This window comes from Alexandromys fortis, unplaced genomic scaffold (genome assembly GCF_014885135.2).
Source record: "Alexandromys fortis isolate MF-2015 unplaced genomic scaffold, M_Fortis_MF-2015_v1.1 scaffold_79, whole genome shotgun sequence".
In the NCBI taxonomy this organism is placed as follows: Eukaryota; Metazoa; Chordata; class Mammalia; order Rodentia; family Cricetidae; genus Alexandromys; species Alexandromys fortis.
In genome coordinates, this window is record NW_026067964.1 from 8,078,430 (window position 1) to 8,092,073 (window position 13,644).

The following is a 13,644-nucleotide window of genomic DNA, read 5'->3' on the forward strand; positions in this document are numbered from 1 at the left end:
TATTGTGAAATACGTTAAGGAGTATAGGTATTAGCTCTTCTTGGAAGTTCTGGTAGAATTCTGCATTGAACCCATCTGGTCCTGGGCTTTTTTTGGAAGGGAGATTTTTGATAACAGTTTCTAGTTCTTCGCGACTAACAGGTCTATTTAGATCATTCACCTGGTCTTGCTTTAGCTTTGGCATATGGTACTTATCTAAAAACTGTCCATTTCTTTTGCATTTTCCAGTTTTGTGGCATACAGGCTTTTGTAGTAAGATCTAATGATTCTCTGAATTTCCTCTGTGTCCGTGGTTATGTCCCCCTTTTCATTTCTGATTTTATTTATTTGCGTGTTCTCTCTCTGTTGTTTAATTAGTTTGGATAGGGGTTTGTCGATCTTGATTTTCTCCAAGAACCAACTTTTTGTTTCATTGATTCTTTGGACTGTTATCTGTGTTTCTGTTTTGTTGATTTCTGCCCTCAGTTTGATAATTTCCAGTCTTCTACTCCTTCTGGGCACCTCTGCTTCTTTTTTTTCTAAAGCTTTCAGGTGTGCCGTTAAGTCCCCAATGTATACTTTCTCCGTTTTCTTTAAGTGGGCACTTTGCTATGAACTTTCCTCTTGGCACTGCTTTCATTGTGTCCCATAGGTTTGAATATGTTGTCTCTTTATTTTCAATAAATTCAAGGAAGACTTTAATCTCTTTTTTATTTCTTCCTAGACCCAGGGTGGTTCAGTAGTTGACTGTTCAGTTTCCATGAGTTTGTCGGCTTTCTGGGGTAGCATTGTTGTTGCCATCTAACTTTAATCCATGGTGATCTGATAAGACACAGGTGGACACTGATATTCTTTTGTATCTGTGGAGGTTTCCTTTGTTTCCGAGTATATGGTCAATTTTTGAGAAGGTTCCATGAGCTGCAGAGAAGAAGGTATATTCTTTCCTATTTGGGTGGAGTGTTCTGTAGATGTCTGTTAAGTCCATTTGCTTCATTACCTCCAATAATTCTCTTAATTCTAGATTAGGTTTCTGTCTGATTGACCTGTCCGTTGGAGAGAGAGGTGTGTTAAAGTCTCCTACTAATAGTGTGTGTGGTTTAATGTCTGCCTTGAGTTTTAGAAATATTTCTTTTACATAAGTGGGTGCTTTTATATTAGGGGCATAGATATTCAGGATTGAGATGTCATCCTGATGAATTGTTCCTGTTATGAGTATAAAGTGTCCATCTCGATCTCTTCTGATTGATTTTAGTTTGAAGTCAGTTTTGTTGGAAATTAGTATGGCCACACCTGCTTTTTTCTTAGGACCATTTGCTTGAAAGACCTTTTCCCAACCTTTTACTCTGAGTAGATGCCTGTCTTTGTGGTTGAGATGTGTTTCTTGCAAACAGCAGAATGTTGGATCCTGTTTTCATATCCAATCTCTTAGCCTGTGCCTTTTTATCGGTGAATTGAGACCATTAATATTAAGTGATATTAATGACCAGTGGTTGTTTACTCCGGTTATTCTTATTGTTTTTGGTAGTAGAGTTTGTGTGTCTCCCTTCTTTGAGTTGTACTGGTGAAGGGTCGCTAGATGCCTGAGTTTTTGTAGGCAGTGTTGGCAATGTCGGATTCCTTGGGTTGCGATTTTCCTTCTATTACTTTCTGTAGGGCTGGATTTGTGGCTACGTATTGTTTCAATTTGTTCTTATCCTGGAATGTCTTGTTTTCTCCATTGATAGTGAATACTAGCTTGGCTGGGTATAGAAGTTTGGGTTTGCATCCATGGTCTCTTAGTTTTTGAAGAACCTCTATCCAGGACCTTCTGGCTTTCATGGTTTCCATAGAGAAGTCAGGTGTAAGTCTGATCGGTTTACCTTTATAAGTTACTTGGCCTTTTTCCTTTGCAGCTCTTAATATTCTTTCTTTAACCTGTATATTTTGTGTTTTGATTATTATATGGCGAGGGGATGTTTTTCTTTGATCCAGTCTGTTTGGTGTTCTGTATGCTTCTTGGATATTCAAAGGAATATCTTTCTTTATGTTGGGAAAGTTTTCTTCCATAATTTTGTTAAATATATTTTCTGGGCCTTGGATCTGTGATTCTTCCCCTTCTTCTATTCCTATTATTCTCAGGTTTGGTCCTTTTATTGTGTCCCATATTTCCTGAATGTTTTGTGATGAGAATTTGTTGGCTTTGTTGTTTTCTTTGATCAGTGTGTTTATTTTCTCTATGGTGTCTTCAGAATCTGAGATTCTTTCTTCTATTTCTTGTATTCTATTGATTATGCTTGTTTCTGTAGGCTCTGCTCATTGACCTAGATTTTCCATATCCAGCTGGTCCTCAGTTTGTGTTTTCTTCCTTGCTTCCATTTCAGTTTTCAATTCTTGAACTCTTTCCATGACCTGTTTGTTCGTTTTTTCGTGGTTTCCCAGGGTCTCATGTACGTATTTACTCAATTCTTCAAACTTTTTGTTATACTTCTCATCCATTTCTATAAAGGTATTTTTTACATATTGTTTAAGGGACTCTATTGCTTTCATAAAGTCAATTTTTTCCACTTCTTCTGTGTTAGGGTGTTCAAATCCTTCTGTTGTAAGATCATTGGGTTCTGGTGCTTTCATGTTGTTTTTCAAATTATTGGGTGAATTTTTGACTTGGAGCCTGCCCATCTCCTCCTATCGATGCTATCTAATAAGTCTTTTAAAACAGAATCAGGTTTCTCTGCTGGCCAGAGGCTCCTCTTGCAAAATGCCCTCGTTCTGTTTCCTGGCTCCTGCTGGGGGCCAAGATCCCTCTCACCCCTCAGACGGGTCTTCAGGATAAGAACCAGGTTCCCCATTTGCCAGGGACCTCACCAACCAAAGGCCTACCTCTTTGATTTAATTGTCCTGGGGCGATCTGCTCTTGGTGTTGAGCGCTGGTCCCTGCTGCCTGCGTTGCCTGCTGCTGTGCCAGTACCCGCTGGTCCTGCTGCAGCCATCTGCTTAGCCCTCCTTGCGTCAGCCCTCCTTGTGTCTGTCCGTCTGCCGCCGCCTTGCGTTGGTCCGCTGGTTTCTTTCTTTTTATTGAGCTGTGATGAACTTCATGTAAGTGGCACCAAGCAGAAGTGTGTAACTCAGTGACCTCTATAGTGACCAACTCCCTGAAATGTCACCCTGGTCAAGACATAGGGGCCCCTCCCTGTCAACTATGTCTCCTGGAGCATTGCTCAGCTTCTGTTAGCTTTATTAATCTAATGTACATTTTAATATATTCAGGATAAGACCTTTACCTGTCTACTTGTGTTTCCTCTGGTTTGTTCTTGCTTTGAATTCTGTTTATAGTGCAATGTGTGTGTGTGTGTGTGTGTGTGTGTGTGTATACACAAGCATATTCTCTCTTCCTATTGTAAGGGAACTTTTGTGATAGTTAATTTTGATTAAATGATTAAGTCTAATTAATTCAGATTAGCTTAATTGGATTAATAGACACATAAAATGTTACTAAGGCACACTATTGGGTGTGACTGTGAAGGAATGTCCCCAGAGGTTTAACTAAGAAGGAGGAGCCACATTGATTGTGGGCATCACTGTACCCTGAACTCCCGCCCTGTCATGAATGAAAAGAGAAAAGTGAGCAGGAGAAAGGTTTTTACTTTGCTTTTCCCTGCTTCCTGGCTGCCAGCCTGATGGAATGCATTGTCTCACTCCCCTGCCTGCCACAATGCCACCACCACTCGTCTGTGAGCCAGGCATCCCTGAACTGTGAGCAAGGGCCAACCCCTCCCTCCATACGTGGTTTCTGCCAGGTATTCTGTGAGTACAATAAGAAAAGTAATCGGTTCAGCTCTGCATAACTTTATCCTAGAAAGAGAGGGGATGGACAAAGGGACATAAAGAGGAGAAGGAAGGAAGAGACATACTGACAGAGAGGCACAGAGAGAGAAGGAATGACAGAGACAGTGATAGAGACAGAGGGAGGGAAGGGGAGAAAGGAGAGAGAGAGAGTGCACCCAGTGTTACCACTGGGGTAATACTCCATGAAAGGCATGCCCAGTCTGTGTTAACAAGGATCATCTTATTGAGGGTGTGGGGGTGTAATGGTCTGTCCTGTCCCTTTAGGAGACAAGCCCGACCCATTCCCTCCCCCACTCTGCTGAGGCAGGCACTTCTCCCCTACTTCTCACCCCCATTTCTCTTTCTCTTTCTCTCTCTGCCTCTTTCTTCTCATCTCCCCTTTTCCCTTCCTTTCCATAACCCACTAAATAAATATCCAACCTCACTCTGCATGGTGTTCCTATCCATCTGTCCGCCTGCCACAGCTGCAGCTCCTTGTGGGACTGGCTGCTCCAGCTTGGTCTCTCACCTGCCATGTTGTTCCTTGCCTAGGACCTGCTGGCCCTCATGGCCCATGGGTCACTGGGGGTGCTCCCTGCTTGGCCCACCAGTCTTGTTCCTACTGCCCACAGCCATCACTCGGGGAACAGGTGCCATTTTACTTTCACCAATACAGGTGGTACACCAGAGACAGGATAGGGTATGGAATAAAGTGTAAACCCCCCACTCTGGCATTTACTAGCCATGTGGCTCAGAGAACCTCTTTGCTCCTGGCCCTGGATTTCTTCCTCTGGAAACATTGGGCTAATGCCACCTCTTCCTGTGAGTCATGGGAGGACGGCATCAGGTGACAGGTAGTGAGGCTGTTATGGATGGCAGCTCTTGGTGGAGATAGCCTTGGGCAGCACTGTCTGCTCTAAACCCTGACCTCAGGTAGACAGAATGCCATGCCCGCACTTCTAGGGGCTTCTAGGCACGTATGGCTGGTTGATCTCTAGGGCAGTTAGCATGGTGGAAGCACTGAAGTGTTACCACTTTATTGAAGTGAAATCACTACTAACATAAACCAGAGATCCAGCAGGAAAACTGTACCCAGCACTGAAATCCGGGCTCTTGCAGTCCCTACATGTGGTCTCTACCACTACCGTGGTAGGAAGCTAAGGAGAAGGACCCATCCCTGTGGATGGAAAAATAAAACCTTTACACAGTTACACTGTTGTACTGGGTCACAGGAGAAGATGGCAGCTCCTTGCTCCCGAGAGAGGAAAGGGCCAGAGTGACTCCCGTGTCTTGCAGCCAGAAGTTGGAGTGTGCCCCAGGGACTCCTGGAGATGGAGAAGTGGGCGCTGCTGTGATAGCCAATAGGAAACTTGCCCGCAGATGTCTGGGATCAGAGAGACCCAAGATGCAAGCCTTCCTCTCAACGGTGGGTTATTTTGACAGTTGTAGAAGCCTCTCTTTCATTTCTGCTTCTTGGCTTCACTCTGCAAAACACAGAACTCGGTGTTGCATCAGAGCTAGAGAGTTCAGAGGCATCCTTTTGTTCTAGATCTGGAGTGGAGGTTGAGCCAGGACAAGCACAGCACAGTTTTTGTTGTGGGTGGGAGAATGTAATTTGTAAGAAACAACTTGCTACTGAACAGGCAGCTGCTGTCACCTCTACTGACAGTTCTTGGCTGACTGCCAGTCTATCCTATCCCAGGGCTCAGCCCCTCCTGTCTATGCCCATTCCTGCTCTATTCATTTGCTTCTGGTACTTTTCCATCAACATGCTCGATTTACCCTCGGTTCCCTAGCCCCGGCTTTGTTTTTCCTCTCCTCTTGTCGCTGAGGTTTCTAGACCCATAGTCTGATGAAAACCTTGATTCCTACAGCATTTGACCATGGCATTCTTTAGACCTCTCCCGACCCTTTGAGTGGGCACCAGGGACATCACGTTTCCTCTTGCATCTTAACGATCCTGGGTCCAAAGGATTCCGAAGGAAGAGGTCTGGCCACTGAGCAGGAGTGTGTTCCAGTGTGAGTGTGCCTGCTTTCTCACTTGTGATGTGGGGGGGGGGGGGCAATCTGCATGGTTTTGTTGTTGTTTCAAGAAAGGGTTTCTCTTTTTAGCCCTGACTGTCCTTGAACTCTCATTGGCTCTATAGACCAGGCTGGCCTCGAACTCAGAGATCTGCCTGCCTCTGCCTCCTGAGTACTGGATTAAAGGCGTGTGCCACCACCGCCCGGCGGGGTTCTTGTGCACAACTGAGTTACTTGTCAGACTCAAAATATTAAGTGGAAACTATTAGGTGAGAAGTCAGTGTTTACTGTTGGTGTGTGAATCCTGGGGATTCTCTGGGATTTGTTTTGTTGGTGTGTGCTTTGTTTGTTTGGATTTGGTTCTAGCAGTTGGCTTTTGTTCTCTCTCTCTCTCTCTCTCTCTCTCTCTCTCTCTCTCTCTTTCTTTCCCTGGTCCAGACAAACAGGTAATTAAGTTTTGGGGTTTTTGTTGTTGTTTTTGTTTTTTAAATCCCAGTTACCACAGTCACCTTGTCTCTTACCCATTTCTCCATCTGTCTTTTGAAGTCCCCTTATGCTCTCCGGGCTTTCTTAATATTGGTGAGGCATTCGCAGCAGAATTTATTGCTGGTATGAACTAAACCAAGCAGTTAAAATGCCAGTGTCCTTGGAAGACATTTTCTTCTCTTTAGTGGCCACATCTGCTACTAAAACTGCTAAAAGTTAGTTTCGCACAGAACTGCTAAGATCCTTTCACCTTTTGTCAATGGATTTTATTGACTAAGAAATCAATAAGAATTAGCACATTGAATCTGACTGCTCTGATAGATTCTTATTCTTGTTTCCTGATAAGGGGTCATGGGAGCCAGATTATTGCTCCTCACTGGTGGCTCCCTGCTCTCAGAATTGCTCCTGAACCTTAGAAGGGTGACTGGAGACTGTGGGGGCACAGCCACATCCTCAGCAGGGGATTGATGTCCAGACCTGCACTGGGATGCCATGTGTCCTTGTTTCATGGTCCAGGCCTGGACCACGGCTCTCAACCTCTGCAGAGTATCCTAGTGACATCAGAAGCCAATCCCACATCCATGCATCCCCTGGCTTGCTCAGCCCCTGGCTTGTCAGCCCCTGGCTCCTCTCACCTGCCTGCTTTCCTTCTTTTTGTGTCCTGCCCCCCCCCCACCTCTGATCCCATGAACCAAGTGTCTCCTTCATGAGGAAGGAAAGAAGCACATTTACTTGAAACTCTTTGCAGCATCCTTTCTTCATGGCTGGACCACATCCTCTTCTAGTGTTTTTCTAAGGCTTACATTACAAGTAAGCTCAAATATCATTGCAATGACAGTTGGCATTATTCAACTAAAAAATTATAAATATTGAAATTAAGAACAATCCCTTCCAGGCTTTTCTTTTCCCCTCCCTTCTTCGTTATTGTCTTGAAAGGTCTGATCCATTTACATCAATCACTTAACTAGAACCCTAATAGAAAACACTCATCTGAAAAATCCTCTCTGGCCCTCTCTTCCCAATACATGTTTTTATCTGGCTAATTTATTTTTAGGCTTAAGGAGGAAAGCTTGAGAACTAGCTAATTTCAGAGTTATGAGGCAGTATTTCCAAATTCTTCATTCCACTGTTGAGGACCAGGGGCTAACTTTTTGTAAGTCTTTAAGACATAGAGCCATTCATCAGAAAATATCCAAATAATGCTTTTCTGGGGGTGCCCTCCTTTTTGGTGGATTGGCGGGCCTCCAGCCCGCGATTTTTATTTTGCTACATGTCTGTATTTTGTATTCTGCTACTAGTACTTCCTACTTCATAGCTGCCAGACTGGCTTCCCAGATCATCAGTTTAAGACTTAGTTCATCAGCACCTGTCCTCTCAGTGGACTTGTGCTCAGCCAGAAATATGTGTGGGTCAGCCAGGAACAAGGGGCTGTGCTTAGCAAGTCTGGGGGTTAACTGCCTAGTCTAGTACCTGGGCTGCAGGCTCCAAGGGGATCATCAAGCACCGGTTCCCTGTGCACAGCTCCTCCTCGTAGTTTTGATAAGGCAGTTAAGGAGTGATTAGTAAGTACTGTGTGCGTGTGGGAAAGTGTAGACGGGCGGCACTATTGCGCTGTCCACGCTCACACTGCTGTCTTCCCTTGTCACCCTCCATTATGCAAATGAAGAGGCGGTTACATACCTCCCTGGTTGGGTATTGGGGAACGCTGGCCTCCCCTCCTCTTTACAGTGAGGGTTTCCAAAGGGAGACATTGATACAGACTCAGCGCTGCCCAGAGTTGTGAACGCAGGCAAGCCCGAGGATGACAGGGGTGGGACAAGGTGAGCGGTGCCCTTCCAAGGCTCCTGTCCTAACTCTTAGCCAGGATAACCCCTCCGCGGATTGGCTTTTGATTTTAAAGTTTTACCAGGCATGCCTCCGTTTTTGACACTGTGACGCATTGCTGTCACCTGCAAAAGTCATGCTCCAGTTCTATAGTCGAGTCTCAAGCAACATCAAGGACAACAGCTACTCATAACATTTCAATGAGTGTGTGAGGCTGGGAGGGTCACATTCACAGCAGGCAGGTTTCACGGTGCTACCTTCAGTCCATCGTGATGTGATGAAGGCCGTAGAAGGGCATCCCAAGCCTGCATCCTGAGCTGACCACACAGCATCTTTCCCTGCTTTTCTACTCACAAAATAGCCCAGACCTAACTCCTCTATAGCACAATTAAACTCTCTATCTTGTGAAATTCAGGAAGGCAGAAAGCTGAAGAATACTTTCAATTTCTTGACCGTCAACCTGAGCTCCAGTCTCCAAGTTTAGGACCTGCTACATTCTAAGCATCTGCCATACAAACCTTTGTACCGGGTTTTAGACTTCTTTGTACAGATCTGCCCCACTCTGCATGGTGTCCACTGTTAGAATACACTGTGCTGATTGCTCACAAGCCTCCTTCTCCCTGAATTGTGTTCCCTGATTGAGTCCCTGGTGCTCTGGAGTCCCCTTGGCCACATGAAGCATACACTTAATTGTTACCCTGCTCTCTGGATGGAACAAATGTGACTGTCAGAATGCTCAAGCTATCGACACAGGTTAGTTTTACACAAGATGAAGGATTTAAATCATGTTGTAGAGGAGTTAGATCTGGGCTATTTTGTGAGTAGGGAAGAAGGAAAAGATGCTGTGTGGTCAGCTCAGGATGCAGGCTTGGGATGCCCTTACTGTTCTCATGCTGAGGAACTAAAGGTTATTACCTTTAAGTCAACTGTGCTTCTCATTGTGGGGAATTTGACTTTTTTGCTTGTATTTGAACCCACTAAGTCATGGATTTCACTTCCTTCTCCTTTCTCCAGCACTGGGGCTTGAACCAAGGGCCTTGCAACATCGTAGGCAAATGCTCTTCCACTGAGCTCCACCCCAGCCCCATGGTTCCTTTCTATTTTGAAGTAGGGTCTAAGTTGCCCAGGTTGGCCCTGAATTCACTTGGTAGCTGAGTCTGACCTTGAATCTGCGATCCAACTCCTCAGCTCCAGAGAAACCAGGATCGCAGCTTTGTGTGGTTAAATCTTATGAACACAAACCAGAATGTTTAGATTAGAATGACGTCTGAAGATCTTGGTACAAGTGACAAACAGTTCCAGATTCAACCAGCACTTGCATCTTTACTTGCTGTCCCCTAGGCCAGTCACACTGCCGTTGGGACATAGCCAACTCGTTCTGAAGAGCTGCGGGTATGGCAGCTGAAATTCAGACGTTGACAGGATTACAGGAGTCCAGGTCTGCATCTGCTTCTTATTGAGCGCATGCTTCAAACCGGAGGTTTAGACTCTGGCATCTGGACTTTCCTCACTCGGAATGGGATAACCATGTAATTATGCCCCAAGACCACGTTTGAAGGAAGAATAGCAACTAGGAACTAGCATGGGGCAAGATGTTCAAGTCACAGTCATTGTTAGCCTCGTCTTGCTGGTTCCTCTCTTCTGAGGGTCACAAGACCATATCTGATAATCTCTGTAAGTGTCTCAGTTCCTCCTAGAGCCGTCTGACCTGTTCCCTAGCTGCCGCCTCTCTGTGATTCCTAGACTGTGTCTACCGCCCTCGACTCTCTCATCCATCTTCTCAAGCCTGTGCTCCAGGTATCCTTGGCTAGTGTTGCCTCCGGTCACCCAGAACTTGTGCTCTGCCTTCCTGTAATACTGACTAGCTCAACAGTTGTTATCAGAAGAATGAGAGGCAGATTGAAATGGTCTCTATTTTTTTTTCTTTTTGTTCCCTGCCGATTTTCTGTTTCCACGCCTCTGATTCATTCATTTGGAGCAGAATGGCGTAGGAATCACGTGGAAGCAGCTACTGCCGCTATAGCTTCAGTTGGTGGCTTCCACGGGTCTCAGGCCCTGTGGCTCCCTTCCAGACAGCTGACAGAATCAAGGCCGCTACCTCCCAAGAGCACAGCGGCCCCACAGCGCCATCTTGTGGGCAATGAGCTCCACTGAGCCTGAGCTGAGATCAAGGCATGGAGAAAGCAGCCAAAATTACATTCTATGATAAAATGCAGTTACATATATATGTATTTGAACAGCTTTGACTCCCATCCCATGCTCTCATCTTCCTCCCTTCCCTATCCAAGTCCCATTCCCTACCAATCTCTTTCCCAGGCTCATGTTCTTTTGTTTTGTTTGTGTACCTTCGGGCTTGACTAGGGAGGTCAAGCCTTGGTATTGGAACTATCCTCTGGAGTCCGGCGGGCTCTCCAGAGGGTACATAATTGGAGAAAGTAGTCCCCCTTCCCATCCCCCAGCCCATACTTAGCCTGTAGTTGAGCAGTAAGGTGTGGGGTCCCATGAGCATCCGTGTCCCTGCCCATCCACGGATGACTGTTGCGCAGGACCAGTGCAAATCATTGCGGCTGCTCTAAGTTCATGCTTACACTGGCTGTGCTGCGTGTAGAGGATGGGACTTCTCTGCCCTCCTCCCTGTTTCCCACCTCCCTGCTCCTACATTCTCCCTGTCCCCTCTTCTGCAGTGTGCCAAGAGCTGTATAAATGACTTGTGTAGGACTGCACCCTCGTCATCGCTTCTTCTCAGCATCTTACTCAGCACGAGTCTAGGAGACCGTCCACATTTGCTGTGCTGGGGCCTCAGAGCAACCCCTGTTGCGCCCAGGAAGGAGCCCAGCAGCTGCTGGAGGATGCTAGTTAATCACTAATTAGCTCTCAGCACGGTCTGAACAGAAGGCTGGTGTCCCTCACACTAATTGTGCTGTTTATGGTAATCAGGTTATTTGCATCATTAGTATCTCAACATAGCTACATGAAGACTCGCTAATATATATCAAATATTCATTAAGGAAGTCGGCTCCTGGTGGGTGTGAGCGCCTTTGGTAGTTCAGAGAGACTGAAGTAGACAGGGTCGCTAACTGTTTAAAAGTACAAATACATCTACCTTGAGATGGGGTCAGGTGGAAGGAAGGAAAAAAAAAGAGTGGCAAGATATAACTAGCTTATCCCTGCCCACAGTTTAAATGGAAAGCACACAATGAGAAGCCATTGGGCAATAAGTAAGTAACATTTTATGGAAACATTTAATATTAATAAGAGAGACTGTCTTAGTTAAGGTTACCATTGCTGAGATGAAACACCATGACCAAGTGGGGTTTATTCCAAAACCAAAGAGAGGTTTGATTTCACCTAACTCTTCTACATCACTGTTCATCATCACAGGGGATCAGGACAGGAGCTCAAACAGGACAGGAACCTGGAGGCAGGAGCCAACGCAGAGGCCATGGAGGGGTGCTACTTACTGGCCTGCTCCTCATGGCTTGCTCAGCCTGTCTTCTTATATAACTCAGGGCCACCAGCCCAGGGACGGCACCACCCTTAGTTTATTGATTTCATATCAATCACTAATTTTAAAAATGCCCTACATACTTCCCTACAGCCTGAGTTTATGGATGCAGTTTCTCAATTGAGGTGACTCTAACTTATGTCAGGTTGGCAAAAACGAAGCAGGACAGATATGAACATCTGTATGAACCCTCAGGCCCCACTGGCTCGTGTTTGCCAAGAGATAACACTGTCAAGAAACAGTCAAAGTGAAGTTCTGAGAATAGCTTACTGTTCCTTTAGTCATGGGACTAAGATGTACAAACTCTCAATACAAATTAGGTTAGAGTCTTAAAATGTCTTCAATTCATAAAATTAAGGACATTTTGGCCCTAATTTACTATATATAGTCAAATTGTACTGTTTTCTTTTTACTTAACTAATTGTCATTAATTTCTAACCATTAAAGATGATTCAGAAGGTTAATTCCTCATAGCCATTTTCTTTAATGTTAAACTGTAATTATAAGAATGGATAATACAGCTAACAATATAATAATACAAGTACTATAATAGAACGTGCTGTAGTAATCGTAACAGATTCCTGTGGGTAGTAACCACTCCTGCCTGTACACACAGACTAGTAGCTTATGAGTCTGAGTCCTCCTGTGTACACCTGGCAGCCTTGGTTGGTTTTGAACATCGACGTTCTCATCACTCCGCCAGGAGATGGTCCATCAAAACTCACTTTATAAAAGAGTGCAGGAGCCACAACTTCACTTTATTCTGTTTGTCTCCTGATGCTTTACCCTTAACAATTTCCAAGTCAGTGGAAAGTCACTAGATTTAAAGACAGCAGCGTGGTATGCATCTGGAGCCGTGCTTGTTGGTGTGTTTGCCTTTGTTTCCTCCTGACTCCTCCCACCCTTTGCAGTCCAGGAAAAGTCAATAGTAAAATGACAGAAGGATCAAATCTAGGGGAAACCTTATTATGTGTGTGTGTGCATGTGTGCACACATGTGTGGAAGCCAGAGGACAACTTGGTCTCTCCTTTTGTACTCAGATCACTAGCCTTGGCAGCAGTAATCTTTACTACGAACTGCTTTGCCATCCATCCAGGACAGCTCATTTTGGTGCAGTGCTCCAACTAGTGTGTATTCCTGCAGACGATAAGTCATCCAGTCAGTGGTCACAGTGAGGACATCCACTTTGTCCCCAGGTCTAATCCATCTATCCATCCACCCACCCACCCTCCTATCCATTCACCTACCCATCCATCTGTCTACATCTATTCACCCACCCTTTCATTCATCCATTCATCCATCCATCTACCCATCCATTTATCCATCCGTCCATCCATCCATCCGTCTGTCCATCCATTCATCCATCCATCCACCTACCCATCTATCTATCCACCCATACACCCATCCATCCATCCGTCCACCCATCCATTCATCCATCCACCCACCTGCCCATCCATCTGTTCGCCACAACCATGCAGTCACCTATCTATGCAGTCCTCCCTCCCTCTTTGTAACAATAATGGCTCACAAGTTCTTTCTATTGATTTTTCTTCACCACTCTCATTATTTGTTTCTATGATCCATTCTTCCTCAGTCTGCTCATAATCTGTCCCACCAGTGTCACTCTGTCTCTGGATGACATCTGTTTCTGAGTATCATTTATTCTTTATCCCTTAGCATGGCTATGTAGATTCAAGCATAACCACACTGATATTAATACCCTAGCACATCTTCATCCAAGTTAACACCCAAATAACACATTTTATTCTTGCAACAAATATTTTTTAAGTTGCTGCTTTGTCCCTGTTTCTGATTACTCATGGTCCAGTAGGAAACCAGGCTACATTGATCTTCAAAATGTGCCACACTAAATTATGATAATAGCGAGTTATGTGCTCCACGGAGCACAAGAGAAAAGCTTTCCACCCCACTGTGTCACTTAAGGACTCCAAGCAGAGTTACCAACTCCTAGGCCTGAGAGATAAATGAGAATCCACCTGGGGAAGTAGCGTAATGTTCCAGGCCCA

The 13,644-nt window shown here is 45.1% G+C and overlaps 1 protein-coding gene across 5 annotated transcripts in view; it reads left to right on the top strand.

Moving 5' to 3' along the window:
* Nucleotides 1–13,644, top strand: part of Rasgrf2 (Ras protein specific guanine nucleotide releasing factor 2) — a 214,409-nt gene that overhangs the window by 178,160 nt on the left and 22,605 nt on the right. The gene's annotated exons all lie outside the window — the stretch shown is intronic.